This window comes from Aotus nancymaae, unplaced genomic scaffold (assembly GCF_030222135.1).
Source record: "Aotus nancymaae isolate 86718 unplaced genomic scaffold, 86718_ANA_hifiasm-v0.15.2.pri h1tg000016l, whole genome shotgun sequence".
Taxonomy (NCBI): domain Eukaryota; kingdom Metazoa; phylum Chordata; class Mammalia; order Primates; family Aotidae; genus Aotus; species Aotus nancymaae.
The window spans coordinates 11,658,717-11,675,479 of NW_026988428.1; the positions used below are offsets into that span (position 1 = coordinate 11,658,717).

Genomic DNA, 16,763 nt, shown 5'->3' on the forward strand with positions numbered 1-16,763 from the left:
ATATGACTCATGACAAAACCAAAATGCAACATTCTTTTTATCTTCTACCATTCTTTTATATTTTATTCAGTGGGGGCAGTCTTCCCTTGCCTCCAAAGACCCCAGAAGCTTCCCTGGTTTCTGCTCATTCTTATTTAATGGACTAATTGGATGACATTCAAGTCGCAAACAGTATAATTTTAGTATTTAGAATGCCAAGCTCCATATAATAGTACTACTTCAGTCAGCCCTTATGACCTGAAAGAGAACATCTCATATTTTCTTCACAGAGGTGTATCAACAGCAAAAGAGAGAAATAGGTGTATTCCTATGGGGAGGGTCTGGTATGGGTTCTGGGAGTGTAGTCCTTGTGTAGATGCAGCAGGTAAAAGTTTTCTTTGCTATTTTATATTTTAACTTAAAAGTTTGTATCAGCCTTTTACTTACCTCCACTATGTATCAGTATTTAAGAATGATACAATGTTAAAAATGATTAACTGGGGAATTTGCTATACATCTCTTTTCCCTCCCTCCCTCCCAATCTCTGAGTGTAGTTCAGAGTCCAAGAAAACACTTCATGCTGGCCCCGTGGTGTTGTGTTATTTCTTCAACCTACTGCCTGCCTCCAGCTGAAAATGTCCAGCACAGGCACAAATGCCAAATTTTAACATCTATTTAAAGTCTGTGATAGACACATAGCTTTCTGTTATGTAACTTTATTTTAAATTTTTAAAAATGTGGGTACATAGGAGGTGTATGTATTTATGAGATACATGAGATGTTTTGATACAGGCATGCAATGGATAATAATCATATCATGGAAATAGGGTGTTTATCCCCTCAAGCATTTATCCTTTGAGTTACAAACAATCCAATTATACTCTTTTAATTTAAAATGTACAATTGAGTTATTATTGACTATAGTCATCCTGTTATACTATCAATACTATACTTTCTGGATTTCTTTATAAGCTTAAAATATTTCATATTTGTAAAACATGAATCAAATAAAAATTAAAGCAAAATTCTCCCAAAGTGCCATCTATGAATCCAAACTTATCTCCTTGCACTCCTCTTATGCTTTCTTGAATAGAGTGTGCAAATTTATGGTTTCAAAGTTTTACTTATTCCATTCCTTGGCATGGAATTTTATCTTTCTCTTTTCCGCTTGTCTGAGTCTCACCCTTTTTGTGAGACTTAATTTAAATTTTGTCTCCAACAGAAAACCATGCCAGATGTCCTTAATCTTCATTAATCAGTTTCTCTTCTTTTAATTTTTTTGGTGACTTAGAATGCAAAGTTTTTTATTTTTAAACTTATAAAACTTGAAAACAAGATAGCCTAGGTTAAATAATATAGTGTCTAAAGCTGAAAGTGCTCATTTAGAGTTTTTTCTCTGTTTGAAAATGCAACAAGTTCCAGAACTCCTAGGTGAGAATACCACTGTTTGAATTATCTGTGATTAGATGAACTGTTGGTAACATTCCTCATTTCCTCAGTAAAAGTTTCAGAAATTCTAGAATAGATGCATTTTTCTAAACTTACACAGACAATTTTATTCCAAATATCTCCTGAGAGGCATGCACCACATACAGGAATCCATCTCCCTCCTTCTTCATTCATACCCTTCAGAAACCAGTGAGAAAATGCCCACCATACTTTGTTCACCAATAGAAGATGACTGGATTAGCACTGAGTTGTAATTGCCTTCTAATTGTCATAATGAGTTCTGTTAAAGAAAAAAAAATCAATGATACTTGTTAAAACATGGGAAGAAAACCTTTATCAGGACCATAGAGATAGGTACAGGGACCACTGCAAAGATGTCTTGCATTGGAAGAGAAAGATTGGCCTCAATTCTGAATACGGCATGGGCCAGTGGGAATTTATAGCCACAGAACAAGGTGTGGGGTACTGGATGGACAATTACTAGGGGAAACATCTGGGGTAGGGAGGATTCTGACTAAACTGACCTAACAGGATTCTTCCTGAAGACAGGCCAGGGTGATCAAACAGCACCTGCGGGATGGTGGAGGTTGAAGAACCTGATCAGATATCAAGGGTGATCAGATGTTGAGAGTGGGGAGATCCTTGCTAAGCTGACTTAAGAGGGCTCTTTGCTAACACTGGATTTTATAAGAAAGTGCACAGATGGGCCTAGGAGAAGGTTCGAAAGCCTGATTAAAGTTTGGCCAAGCAAAGAACCTTTGTCAGTTCACTCAAGCAGATGTGATCAGGTATCGGGAACTTGGTTTTATCTAGCACAGGAAGCTGCTTCTCATTCTTGTGTGGTCTGTTATCACTGGAACTGTGGTAGGATGTTGCCCTCAGATAAACAAAGCACTGAATCTTTGTTATGAAGCTGTTTGAAGGGCTTCTCCCCTGCCGTGACACATGGGAGGCTGAGCTGAGGAACAGAGGAGTGAATGGTCCCAGCTGCTCAAGGGGTCAACAGTGATGGGTCTTACATCCAGTCAGTTCCTTTGCTAAACAGCTGAAATATGTACTACCTGGTCTAGTCTTGCATCCCAATCTGCCTGTCATGATTATCTTTTTCTTGTTCTCCCTTTCCTTCCCCAGTTAGCTGGTAAGTGCCAGAGTAGATACTTTAAAAGTGTTAGAATAAATAAATGAATTACATGAGAAAGCTAGTTAGTCATACATTATATCAATTGCTTTCATGAAGATGGGTGGGAGATGGTTCATATTAACGTATATTACTTGCCAGGTGAGTCTTTGCAGAAAATCATTGAGTGTCTCTTCTTTGTATTTGAGATGCAGCAATGTGCAAAACAGATGGTGGTGGTGGTGGCGGTGTTGGTGATGAAACTGTATGTTATCCTTTTGGATGTGGTAATAAGTACTTCTTATCAGCCATGTCTTACCTGGGGCATTCAGTGAATCTCAGCATATTGAAGTGTTTCCAGTAAATATATTAAGTCTGTTGCTTGGTATCAGAAATAAGTGCTATTTCTAGGGCCGGGTGTGGTAGCTTACGCCTGTAATCTCAGCATTTTGGGAGGCTGAGACGGGCAGATCACCTGTGGTCAGGAGTTCAAGACCAACCTGGACAACATGGCAAAACTCCATCTCTACTAAAAATACAAAAATTGGCTGGGCATGGTGGCACATTCTTGTAATCCCCGCTACTTGAGAGGCTGAGGCAGGAAAATCACTTGAACCCTGAGACAGGGGTTGCAGTGAGTGGAGATTGCACCACTGCACTTCAGCCCCGATGACACAGAGAGACTTGAGACTCTGTCTCAAAGAAAAGAAAGAAAAAGAAAAAGAGGCAAGTGATTGCCTCCTATGCAAGTGATTGGTAAGTATTCACCCTCTTATGAGATTGTCTAGTTAGGGTTGTTGAGAATGGATACTATTGAGTGTAGGGCACAGATTTCTATTCTGGAGCAGACCCCAGTGAATTGTGCCAAGATCCTAAAAAGAGGAACTCCATGATAAAGAAAAAGCAAAATATAAGAACCACACCAGAAATACAATAACAGAGTAAGAGTGAGAGGTAATGGTGTTGTATCTCCAGTAACAGAATAATCTAGTGTTAAACAGTTCCTTTTAATGCAAAAGTCTTATTATTTCAAGTTTTTAAAAATCATTTTTTCTTGTTTATAAAGTAATACATCCTATTAGAAATATTAGAAAATTACTAAAAGAGAATTAATGTAGGGGGTGATTCTGGATATAAATGGATTCTGGATATAAAAGTCAAAACAGCTTGCTTGTTTCTCTCCCTTAATTAAGGGGCTGATTCTGGATATAAATTCCAATTAGAAATAGTAAATGGTCCTTCCTAATTTCTCCTGGAAACTTTCCCTATTAGGTAAAGATTTATACTTTATTTTTTGATGTATAAGATATTTTATGCTTTACCAGCCTTGAGAAAAAATGCAAAATCTGTTATTCTTTCTTTTAAAAAGCTATAGAGCATGTATTTTTCTTTAATTATTTACATATATTTTTATAGAAAGGTTGAAAAACACAAAAATGAACAAAGTTAAAATTATTGTTAATCCCACTGTTGCTAACATGCTAGTATTTTGATGCATTTGTATATAGATTATGTATATGCATCTTCATATGTGCCATGTACATTCCAACATATATGTGAAGAATTATAACTGCATGGAAAATGTTTATAATGTAATGCAAACAGAAAAAAGCAGGATAAAAAACCTTGTATATGGCTTGATCTCTTTAAACTTCTTCAGCATCACGTACTAAATAACTTCATAAAGTTTCTCATTTGGATGTGAACTGATAACCTTTTCAGAAAGAATGGAACCACTCTCAATAAATTCAGGAAATTCTCTCTAATATGAAATGAGGGAAGCTTGTCTACTTATTATTTCTCCTTCTCTTGATAATTGCATCTCTTTTTGTGTACTTTCAAACATCCAGAGCATGCAACAGAAAATTTATTGCCTGTAGACGTTTTCAGAATTGGATTCTGAGATCAGTATTTTAATGGTCAGTATTCAGAATATTAATATTAATATTCCGAAGGTAAAATTAGAAATTATAGAGAGTCACAGACTTTCTTCATATAGTTAGAACTTCAAAAATTAAAAAACATAGCCAGGAGTGGTGGCTCATGCCTGTAATCCTAGCACTTTGGGAGGCCGTGGTGGGAGGATTGCTTGAAGCCAGGAGTTTGAGACTAGACTAGGCAATATTGTGAGATTTCGTCTCCCTGAATAAATTAAAAAAAAAAAATAGCTGGGTGTGGGGGCACATGCCTTTAGTCCCAGCTACTCATGAGGCTGAGGCGGGAGGATCACTTGAGCTTGGGAGATCGAGGCTGCAGAGAGCTGTGATCACACCACTGTACTCCAACCTGGATGACACAGTGAGACCATGTAGCAAAAGAAAAAATAAGAAAAGAAAAAACAGCTTGCTTGTTTCTCTCCCAGTACCTGATAAAATAGGAGATACATTTCCCTTGACAATGACATCTTAGAGTCATGATCAAATACCTCCTTAGTCCTACAACACAAATAAATGGAAAAATATTCCATGCTCGTCCATTGGAAGAATCAATATCATCAAAATGGCTACAGTGCTCAAAGCAGTTACTGGGTGTATATCCAAAGGAAAGTAAATTATTCCACGAAAAAGATGCCTGCATTTGTATGTTCATCACAGTGCTATTCACAATAGCAAAGACATGGAATCAGCGTAGGTGCCTATTAATGGTATATTGGATAAAGAAAATATGGATATATACACCATGGAATACTACACAGCCATAAAAAAGGACGAAGTCACATTCTTGGCAGCAACATGGGTGGCAGCTGGAGGCCATTATCCTAATCGAACTAATGCAGCAACAGAAAACCAAATACTGCATATTCTCATTTATAAGTGGGAGCTAAACACTGAATACACATGGACATAAAGATGAGAACCATACATACTGGAACTACTAGAGGCGGGAGGGAAGGAACAGGGTGTGGACTGAAAAAAATACTTATTGGATACTACACTCACTACCAGGATGACGGGACAATTCAGGTTGCAAACCTCAGCAACACACAATATACCCATGTAACAAGCCTGCACATGTATCCCCTAAATAATATATGTACATACATACACACACACGTACACACACACACATATATATATCACCTTAATCCTAAACTCTTTGATTCCCCAAAGCCAGTGCATTGATCAAAGTAGCTACAGACTGACACTTCAGAGAGGCTTTTAAAAAGGACTGATTTCTTGAACTTGACAGCATGGTAGAATATGGAAAAAAAAAAAAAAGAAAAAAAAAAGGACTAATTTCTGGACCCTAGTTGGGTATATCTAGAGTAGGACAGGAAGTCTGTATTTTATGAATTTTCCCAAGTGATTCTGATGAATAATCCAATTTGACAACCACTGCCCTGGGAGCTGTAGTGTAATCCAATTATTTCCCGGCAACCTGAAGGAAAGAGGTGAAGATAGATCTTGATTTATTGTATGAAACTTAGATTCCCCAGAGAGGCTCTCCCTGCAAGACATCTTAAAAATCTATTTCAAGGTAGTTATTAATATTTCCTTGATTGTCATTCTAAAGCGTTAGTAAAGATTTGATGAACTTTGCAGGTCACTTCCAACCATTCAATTTTACAAAATCGTGCTTAGTTCTATAAATGTTGCAATGATCTTTAGAAAAAATTTTCCCTCTAGTAAAGAGTGCATTTACTTCCCACCCATTAAGCTAAGCAATCATGACATGTTCACACCCTGAGCACATTGAGTTCTTGATAGAAAATGAGATATTGAGTTTATTGTGGGCACTTAAAGTCACTGGAGATTTTATGATTACTTTCATTTCTCAAAAAAAATCTATATTAAACATAAAACTCATATTTATTTCCTTCATTTTTGTATAATTTGCTTTGTAAAGAATAACAATTTTTCAAATTTTACACAATAAATGACTTGTCTTGGACAGATGACTCACTTTAATAGGATCTTATGTTTTCTCCTTGAATATTTTCATACTTTTCTTAAATTAAAAAAATCACCTGAACCAAAGATGTAATGTATTCTACAATATACAAAGTGCGGGTCTCAAATTTTCAGTAATTGTAACACTGAAATTCTGGATATATACCCAGTAATTGCTTTGAGCACTAAGGCCATTTTGAGGATATTGATTCTTCCAATTCATAAGCATGGAATATTTTTCCATTTATTTGTGTTGTAGGACTAAGGATGTATTTGATCATTACTTGACCTCATTGTCAAGGGAAATGTATCTCCTGTTTTACCAGGTACTGGGAGATAATCGAGCTAGAGAAATCACTGCTGTAGTGAAAGCTGATAGTTTTAGCTGTACACCATTTCTGCCTGCTGTGGGCATCTGCTTTTGTCCAAAATGAGTGGCCCTGGTGAGTCTGTCAATTAGTATATCTACTGCTTTGTTCTCAAGGGTGAGCATGTGATCTCAGGTGGTCCAATTATGACAGGCTATCCTTCTTGGAGCAGTAATTGGCTTAGAAATGAGCATTAAAAAATCAGATGTTGGGTGAGAGAATTAGCCTTTTAAAAAAATTCCTCCTGAATTTGCTACGCTGGAAGAATGTGACTCTAGGTCAATTAGAAATAGTTTTTTCCCACCAAATGATGAGAGTTTGTTTGAATAAGGATGTGAAAGAGGCTTATGACGTTCTAGATCTAATTGCATTGACTACTGAACTTCCAGCAATGTGATGTTCCTGAATTTGCTTTTTAAGTGATCTTGAATTGAATTGGTGAACAAATTGAATTGAATTATACACACAGAAAAATCTTGACAAATACAATTATTTTCTTCATTTTCTAGATGAGTAAACTGAAGCCCAGAAAGGCTAAGTAATTTGACCTATTTAGTAAGTAAATCAGACTTGAACTCATGTCCTAACACTCTAAATTATGTGTTCTTTTATATCATGCTTTCATTCCTCAGCATCTACTAAAGAAGTCTGGTACTCAGGAAAAACGTGACGTAAGAAATGTGGCTGAGAACGATATTATACAAAAGACAAAGTTAGCTGAATTGCTTTTAATACAAATTTTTGGGGCTTTGCAAAATTACAAAGGTCTAAGGTGTCAAACATTAAAAAATTAATTGGCTAAGTACTTAAAATGAGAATTTAAATGTTCTGTTATCCAAAGACAAGCATGTTTTGTTCAATAGTCCCTCAGAATTTTAAATAAGTTTTGTTAAATTATGGGCAGCAGACACACAAATCAATAATGCACAAATCTCCCCATGTTCTACTCTGTAGGCTAGCAGAGATATCTTGTTGCAAGTTAAAATTTTATAAATGGCAGGACCTTATAACCTACCCTTAAATTGGCAGGCCAGTTTGGATGACTAAAACCTATGTATGTGGAATTTTTCAATCAGGCAAAGTGATATAAAGAGAAAATGAAGTTCTTTTTACCCTCTGAGGTTCACCTTTACCATAGTGACAAATCAAAGCTTGATTCTTCAGAGCCTTATTGCACCTGGAAGTGTTCTTTATTTACCTTTTTTTTTCTCCTAATCTACCCCATCCTTCTTTGATGAATACTTTCCTATGAGAAAGAATCTGAAGAGCATGCATGATGATTAACGCTTGTACATTTAAGGAAGTACTAAAGGAAATAAAAACAGGAGAAAAGGGAACTGCTAAACACGTCTGAATACATCCTGGAATTAATGTCTGGATTTTATTTTTTGCTTTTAATAAATATGATAAAATTTTTAATATAATAATGTATAAAAACCACAATAACATTTATGTAAGTTATATAAGACCTATCTGTGACTCCATCTCTGATCTTAAGCACTAAGACTCAGTCAGCCCTTCTAGAAATGTGATTGTCCCTAAGCCCAGCTTGTGCCTGCGTTTTTAGAGGTAACTAACTCCTCTCCTGAATTTTATGTTTGTCATTCTCTTACATTTTTAGAAGGAGTTTAGTTCTTTTTAGTAAATATTTCTCTAACAATAACATTGTATACTTTTGCTTGATTTTGAACGTTCTATTTGTATGATGCTTTATGTCATCTTCTGTGACTTGTTTATTTCATTCCACATTATGTTTCTAAAATGTATTTCTATGCTTGTGAGTAGCTTTAGTTCATTCATTTTTAGGTGTGAAAAATATTCCATTGTATAATTATTCTATAATTCATTTAGTCATTCTCCTGTTGTTGGAAATTGGAAGTTTTTTTTTAATTTTTGCTGATACAGAGGATACTGTGATACATGTTTTTTATTTCTCTTGGCATACATGCCATTTCTCTTGGCATACATGCCCAAGAATTCTTCCAGTGTTCTAGGGTACCTAAAAGCAGAACTGCTTGGTCTTTGCATGTAGACTATTTAACTTAATATGAAGGTGTCAGACTATTTTCCAAAGCAATTACATTGATTTACCTTTCCATCAGAAGTGTATCAATATCCACTGATTCAAATCTTTACCAATGTTTGGCAATGTCAAGCTTCTGTATTTTTGTACATTTAGTACACAGGTGTGCTCTCTTTCTGTCTATTTTGTTCTGGTCAATCAATTTGACTCTGTGTCTATACCATACATTATAAATTATTCTACTTTTGACTTTTTTGTTTTTGACAGAGCCTTGCTCTGTCGCCCAGGCGGAAGTGCAGTGGCGTGATCTCGGCTTACTGCAACCTCCGCCTCCTAGGTTAAAGTGATTCTCGTGCCTCAGCCTCCTGAGTAGCTGGGACTACAGGCCCACACCACCACAATGGGATAATTTTTTGTATTTTAGTAAAAATCGGGTTTCACCATGTTGCACAAGGTGGTCTTGAACTCCTGAGCTCAGGCAATCCATCCACTCAGCCTCCCAAAGTGCTAGGCTTACAGGAATGAGTCAACATGCCTGGCCGACTTTTTATGTAAGTTATCTTAAGAACAAATTCCCAGTTTTCTCAAAATGCACCGTTGGGATTTTGCTTTTCAAAAGAGGCCAATGCCACCTCAATCATAACTTTCAAACCTCCTAGCTCAAGGTTCAATGTCCTTTTCCTAGAGTCAGACAGTTGGCCCTGCCAGATTGCTGTGCACTGTCTCAGAGTATGATAGGACAATACTGGAGGTCCCAGATGTCTGCTCCTTCTGTTTCCAAGAGGTATCCTGGTCACCACCACTTCAGCAGGTCAAATATATGTGCTGCTTGGCCATTTGCCCTTTTATGCACTGTCCTGTAAATATCTGTAAGCCACTACTTACTTACCTACTCTCCCAATGATGAGCACCCAGGTAACCTCCAGTTGCTGGACACTACAAACCACTTTGTTCATCTTTGTGCATATATGCTTACAAACCTGTGTGAGGATTTATTTGAGATATATGCCCAGGATCAAAATGGCTGGGTTATAGGTTATGTAGATACTTTATCTGCTTAAATAAGAACAGCAGCACCAATGTACACTTCCACATTACTCAGCATCTTTACCTATGTTTCTCTGAATGTACAGGTATAATGTCTGGGAAATTACAGTTTTGGCCTTACTCACACAACTCTACTGGAAATAATTTCCCAACCCTAGTCCCCATACACCATGAAAAGGGCCTAACCTTATGACAATATGGACTTGTGCTTCTTTGTCCCACCAGGTCCCAATCTATCTGCTTTCTGCCCCCTCCCTATGCATGAAGCACCTCATCCTCAAATTTAGGGAGTTCTTATCCAATTTAAAAATTCCACTCAGTCATACTAAAATTAAAAGATATGATTGATTTTGATGAGTATGAGTATCTGGGATGGGAAGAAGAGATGAACATGGTTCTTTTCTTCAGATGGTAAAAACAACTAAATAAAAGACTAACGCAAGAGATGTGAGCAAGCACTAGAGTGGTGGCAACATTGTTCTTTGCTCTGAGCCCTACATTTAACAGAACTGCAAAGCCCTTCCCAGTCTCTGCTGCTGGCAGGGCAACGGGGATGCCATGGGCTGTAGCGCGTCAGCCTACTATAAGCGCCGTGACTCGTCTCCACTCTGCCATCTTGTGGTCTTTTCTGTTGCTGCAGTCATACAGGTTTACCCAGAGGGTAACCGTGGATTTAGACTTCACGTAGCTTGCATCGCTGCTCCTGTCTCCGTGGGATTCACAATAAGGAGATTTTGACATCAACTCTGCTTAGGGGTAGGAGAAGGGTATATTTTAGGAGGTAGGGAGGAATCAATTCTTCAAATCTTAAGTATGTAAATCATAAAGATGTTTGCTTGAGCCACTGTTGATTCATTGTTAATGATTCATTATTGCCTGTTTTCTATAACACTAAGAAACCGTTATTTCTACTAACTTTATAAAAAACATATAAGATGAACAAGTGAGAGTCCCAATTTTTTTTTGATGGGTTATGCATACCTTCCTGGAAAATTTGAAGCCAAAGACTGTGTCTTACTATTTTCATTTTTGCACCTACAGTTTCTAGCATAGGCTTGACACCCTGTAAATATTCAATAAATGTTTGTTGAATTAGTGAATTAATTGATTCTCCTACCAGTCTGAGCTATCAGTTATGTCTTTGTGCCTAGATGGACACAGTGTCTCCCATCCCTGCCAAGAGTTTAACTGAATTCAAGTTTATAAATGGAAGTGTGTGTATGTGAAGGAATTAAAACAATTCAGAAAATATAAAGTCTTAAAAACTACCTTTCCTAGACATAATGATTGTTAATAATTGGGTATTTATCTTTCTAGACCTTTTCAATATTTCTATTATTTATATATATAAATATACAAATATATACACACAGTTTTATTAAAACATAAAAGATTTTTGGGGGTAATAGTTCTTGAATTTGCTTATTTTTCTTTTCTTTTCTTTTCTTTTTTTTTTTTTTTGAGACCGAGTCTCGCTCTGTTGCCCAGACTGGAGTGTGGTAGTGTGATCTTAGCTCATTGCAACCTCTGCCTCCTGGGTTTAAGCAAGTCTCCTGCCTCAGCCTCCCGAGTAGCTGGGATTATAGGCATGAGCCACCACACCGGGCTATTTTTTATTTTTGTATTTTTAGTAGAGGTGGGTTTTCATTATATTGACCAAGCTGGTCTCGAACTCCTGACCTTGTGAACCACCCACCTCAGCCTCCCAAAGTGCTAGAATTGTAGGCATGAGCCACTGCACCTGGCTGAATTTGCTTATTTTTCTTACAGTTAATATGTGTAAGAGCTCATTCCATGTTCATATTTAGAAGTCTATAACATTCTATTTAGCAGATGCATAGTGTTTCATAATATAAATGTCTCATAATGTTAAAATCTTTTTCCCATTAGTGGAAATCTTTGTTCTTACAAACAACGTTTTCTTGTATAATTCTTGGCCATGAAACTTGGTACATAAATGTGTCTTTCTATAGGTCAGAGTCCAAGAAGTGGGGTTGTTGGCCAAAGCATATTGTGTTTAAAATTTTTCACAAATACTCCTAAATTTATTAAGAATTGATACAAAGGCCTTGTCTCATGAATTAAAGTTAATAAGAAATACTGAAATCAGTCTTTTTTTGAATTTTTAAGGATGTGTTTGATGTGATCCTAAATAATGAGGCTGACTGAACCTCCTGCTTCCTAATCATTTGTATATCTTCTAGATACTTCTATATATGCTGACTTGAAAAACTGGCAGAGAGAAGCATAGCTGGGCTTGGTTTTTCTTTTTCTGCTAATTTTAAGCAGCAAATAGGGCCCTGGAGCAGTGTGTTTGAGCTCTGAGAGTGGTCCTTCTATGGATTCATTTGGTTTACAAAAGAAAATTTTTGCAGTATCAATATTTGATATATGTTTGACTTCATATTATTACATGAAATTTCTGTCATGAAAAATGAATATTTATTTATTGCAGAAAAGTATTAAAAATATAGAAATAAACTATAGTCTTATGAACCAGAGGTAACTAACCTTAACATTTTGGTTTATATCTTACCAGATATATACTGTTTTAAAACAAAACACTATATTACCTTTTTATAATCTGATTTTTCTCTCTACCTAAAAATATATTAAAAACTTTCTGCTATATTAACATGGCATCACTTCAATGATTGGTTTAGAGAAAGCATAACCAAGCCAGGCACCGTGGCTCATGCCTGTAATCCCAGCACTTTGGGAGGTTGAGGCGGGCAGATTATGAGGTCAGGAGTTTGAGACCAGCCTGGCCAACATGGAGAAACCCCGTCTCTACTAAAAATACAACAACAACAAAAAAAAGTAGCCAGGCATGATGGCACATGCCTGTAATCTGAGCTACTCAGGAGGCTGAGACAGTAGAATCACTTGAACCCAGGAGGCCGAGGTTGCAGTGAGCCAAGATCGCACCATTGCACTCCAGCCTGGGCAACAAGAGTGAAACTCTGTCTCAAAAGAAAATTAAAAAGAGAAAGCATAACCATGTAACACTTCCAGCTGACTCAGAATTTACAAATAGATGTCTGATGCTTCAGACTCATTTAAACACATGTGATCTAAGGCAGAGAAATCCTACCTGTATGTTCGTATGTTCTCTGTCACTAATTAGAATAGCTGTATCTTTTTGAGTACTTACCATATACTAAATGTTTTGACATTTAGCAAAAGATTTAGTATATAGTAGGTACTCAGAAAGATACAGCTATTTTTTTTATTTTAATTGTCACAACTACCTTCAGAAGTAGGTATTATTGTCAAAATAATACCTACTTAATTATTTTTAATTGTCACAAACTACCTTCAAAAGTAGGTATTATTGTCCAAATTTTGCAGAAGAGGAAACTGAGATTCAAAGAGATTTAACAAAGTATTCAAGGGCACACAGTTAGAAAATGGTAGGGCTTAAGTTAAAATCCACGTCCATCTGCTTGCAAAACTGTTACTTTTTAAAATTCTATCTGCTGTTTTTGTCCACATAGTATTTTCAAGTGTGACTATCGTTCTAAAAGTTGCTACCTAATATTAACTTCATGATTGAGTTGAAAGTAATTTCTGAAAGGAATTAAGAAGTGTTATTCATTTTTTCTAGCTATATGAAAAAGTTAAAGCGTAAGTGTTTATTCTCTTTTCATTGATGGAAGCAACCCTTTGCTTGGGGATGGGCAGAGAACTTCTGTAACAATTGGGACTAGAGCGCCATCTGTTGGCTGTAGAGTTCTAGGCATTTAATACAGGGAAATTACAAACTTGATCATCACTATTACTTTCCTCAACAAAGGAAATGCCCTCAGCTGCTGAGGCGGATAGATCACTTTGAGGTCAGGTGTTCGAGACCAGGCTGGCCAACATGGCGAAACCCCCGTCCTTACTAAAAGTACAAAAATTAGCAGGGCACTGTGCCGCACACCTGCAATCCCAGCTGAGACAGAAGAATCACTTCGACCACGGAGGCGGAGGTTGCAGTGAGCGGATATCTCTCCTGCACTCCAGCCTGGGCGGCAGATCAAGACTCCACCTCAAAAAGAAAGGAAGAAAGAAGGAAAAAAAAAAGAGAGCCCTGAGCAGCAATCTTGGACGAAATGTCATTAGTCCTGACTTTAAAAGATCAATTTATAATTGATTCAAATTTCATTGAGACGAAATGTATAAAGCATAAGATCAGCCATTTTAAGCTGGACAATTCAGCGTAACTACCATGTACTTCTACCTCTTAACAAAACATTTCCATCACCCCAAAGTAAAATCCATTACCCATTAAGCATTTTTTCTTGTTACCCCCTCCTCTACAGCCCTGACCACTGTCAATCTACATTCTGTCTCTGTAGATTTATCAGTTCTGGATACAGTATTTCACATAAATGGAATCATGGAATATGTGATGTTTTGTGTTTGGTTTATTTCATTCAACATGATTTGTAGATATGGCCACATCACAGCATGTATCAGTACTTCATTTCTTTTCATAGCTAGGTACTATTATATTTTGTATAATTGTATTGTGTATATACACAACAGAATATATATGTCCCAATGTCGGTTTATCCATTCATCTGTTGATGAACATAAAGTCTGTTTGTACCTTTTGGCAACTGTGAATTGAACCACTGTAAACATGAGTTACATGTACTTATCTGAGTACCTCTTTTCAATTCTTTGAGTAAATATCTAGGAATGGAATTGCATTAGTCCTGATTTTAAAATAAAAATGTGGATGAGAAGTACCTGATAGACCCAAAGATGTTTGAGGCAAAGTAAAATAATTATTTCCACAGCAGGAAAAAATCAGTAATGAATCTAAGAATAGAAATTTTCTTTATGCTTATCCACCACAATGGTTAAGAAATATTGAAAAGTGCATGGTTTGAAAAAGTCACTTAACCTCAGTAAGCCTCGAATAACTTATCTTTACAATGAGGACAAGGCAACTTACCTCATAGATTTGTCTTGAGGATTATATTAGAAAACACAGTGTTTGCACAGTGCCAACAAATGTTTCCTTGTCTTTTGTTTCTGCCATGACAGCTGATTCCATTTACCTAAAATTTCAGAACAGTGTGGACTTTCACACCCAAAACAGTCTCTGAGTAACGAGAGGGGAGTTGAATGCAGTGTTGATCCATGCAGTTGCTTAGCTGGATAGCAATGCTGTTTATCTTCCCCTCTGTGGCTCTCTGTGTCAATGTACGCGAAATTTAGTTTTTCTCTTCTAGAGACAACTTACTATATTTCTACCTTAAGAGGAGTGCCTCACTCTGAAAATGATCTCAGAAGTGCTTGTGAGATGTTTGATAGAAACTATTTTTCAAAAACACAATCATTTTGTCAAACATGGTGATTCTTGTTTTTCAAAATGTAATGCTCATGCAAAGGAAATGCAAAAGTATATCCAAGGTGTTATTAACTTTCAGGTATTCCTCTGAAACTTGCTGAATTGCAAAATCTGTGTGCCCAAGAGAAACCATATCTTTACGACCTTGCAAATATAGTCTGAATCTTAGTTTGAGGAAATTTTAATTGTAAATGATTGAGGGAAATGCTTATCTGTGACTGGCCTGACTTGGTGAGCACACTTATTTCCAAAATAAAGTTAACTTCAGGGTTTCAAAAAATCTCTCTCTCTCTCTGTCTCTTTGTGTGTGTTTATGTTTTAAAGATCAAGGCCTTTATAAGAGGCAAATGAGAAAAGCTACACCAATCTTAGTGGCAAAGAAAGACATAACTATAATAGGCTGTACAGCCTATAAAGTAAATGCCATTTGATGTATTTTTCTACAAGGGCGGGACAAGAGACAAGTAACTGCCCTCAGGGACCCAGTCAGCCTTAACATGTGCTTGAACACATAGATTTCACCTTGAACACTAGCCATTGCACATTTAGTTAATTCTAGATGCTATATTCTTTATCTTCTTCTGTCAGGACACCATCTTGTCTAGTGAATAATGTTATTCCCAATTTATAGACGAGAAGATCTGTGCTTAAAGAGATAACTAACATGTTCAAAGTTTACAATTCTATGGTGGAAGAGCTGGAATTTTATTTGGGTCATTGTAACTTAACCCCTATGATGTCTCTCTCTCTCTCTCTCTCTCTCTCTCTCTCTCTCTCTCTCTCTCTCTCTGTCTCTCTCTCTCTCTCTCTCTCCATCCTAGGGTGAAGAAGAGTGCTTACCAGATTCCCTTCTGGTTTGGAGAAAGAGTTTCTCTTGTGGATGTCATCTCTATCATCCCTTAGTGAAAAAATTTTCAAGAGAATCCTAAGGTGAAGAGAGCCTTGGAAGTCATCTGGCCCAATTTCCTCATACAATTCAAAGCTTCTTTGTAAGGTAGGGTGCCATTTACTTTTATAAGGCCAACTTTGGGGAGTTTACTACTTTGTAAAGCCACTTATCGAATATTTACAGCTACAATTCTGAAGAAATACTTGATACAACTCTTTGAATGACCAGTTTTGCCCAGTAAAGCCTTAAAATTATTTTTTAGTTATCTCATGTATTAAATTGTTCCTTTGTTTGTTCACTCAAAAATATTAATTAAGCCAGGCTTCCTTATTTAGCTTTGAAATTGCAGTCCTCGATGGTTGTGAATGCATGCTTGTTTCTACAAACCCCATTGCTTCTAGTTCATATGAAATTTGCAGGTAATTAAAACTCTTTTTTCTCTAAGAACTGTTGCATAGTCAGATCTGTACTATTTAACCTGCAGTTAAACTTTTCCCTTAAAGTGAAGCATTGAATTGTTCAGTTTTGACCCTTCTGCTAGCTGTTTGAATGCTAATTAATACCTGAGAAGGTATTCTAGTTTTCCGGTGTCTGCGAGATTGATACACATGTTGTCTGTGCCTTCATTTATATATTCGTTAAACATACTGGATA

General features: G+C 36.6%; 1 long non-coding RNA gene across 4 annotated transcripts in view; it reads left to right on the forward strand.

The window, feature by feature from the left end:
- The window catches only part of LOC105728795 (uncharacterized), a 528,968-nt gene that overhangs the window by 139,548 nt on the left and 372,657 nt on the right, over nt 1-16,763 (forward strand). For all 4 annotated transcript variants that reach the window (XR_010342957.1, XR_010342956.1, XR_010342958.1 and 1 more), the window contains one exon: nt 16,042-16,214. This is a non-coding gene — a long non-coding RNA (uncharacterized LOC105728795). The remainder of the gene's footprint in view (nt 1-16,041; nt 16,215-16,763) is intronic.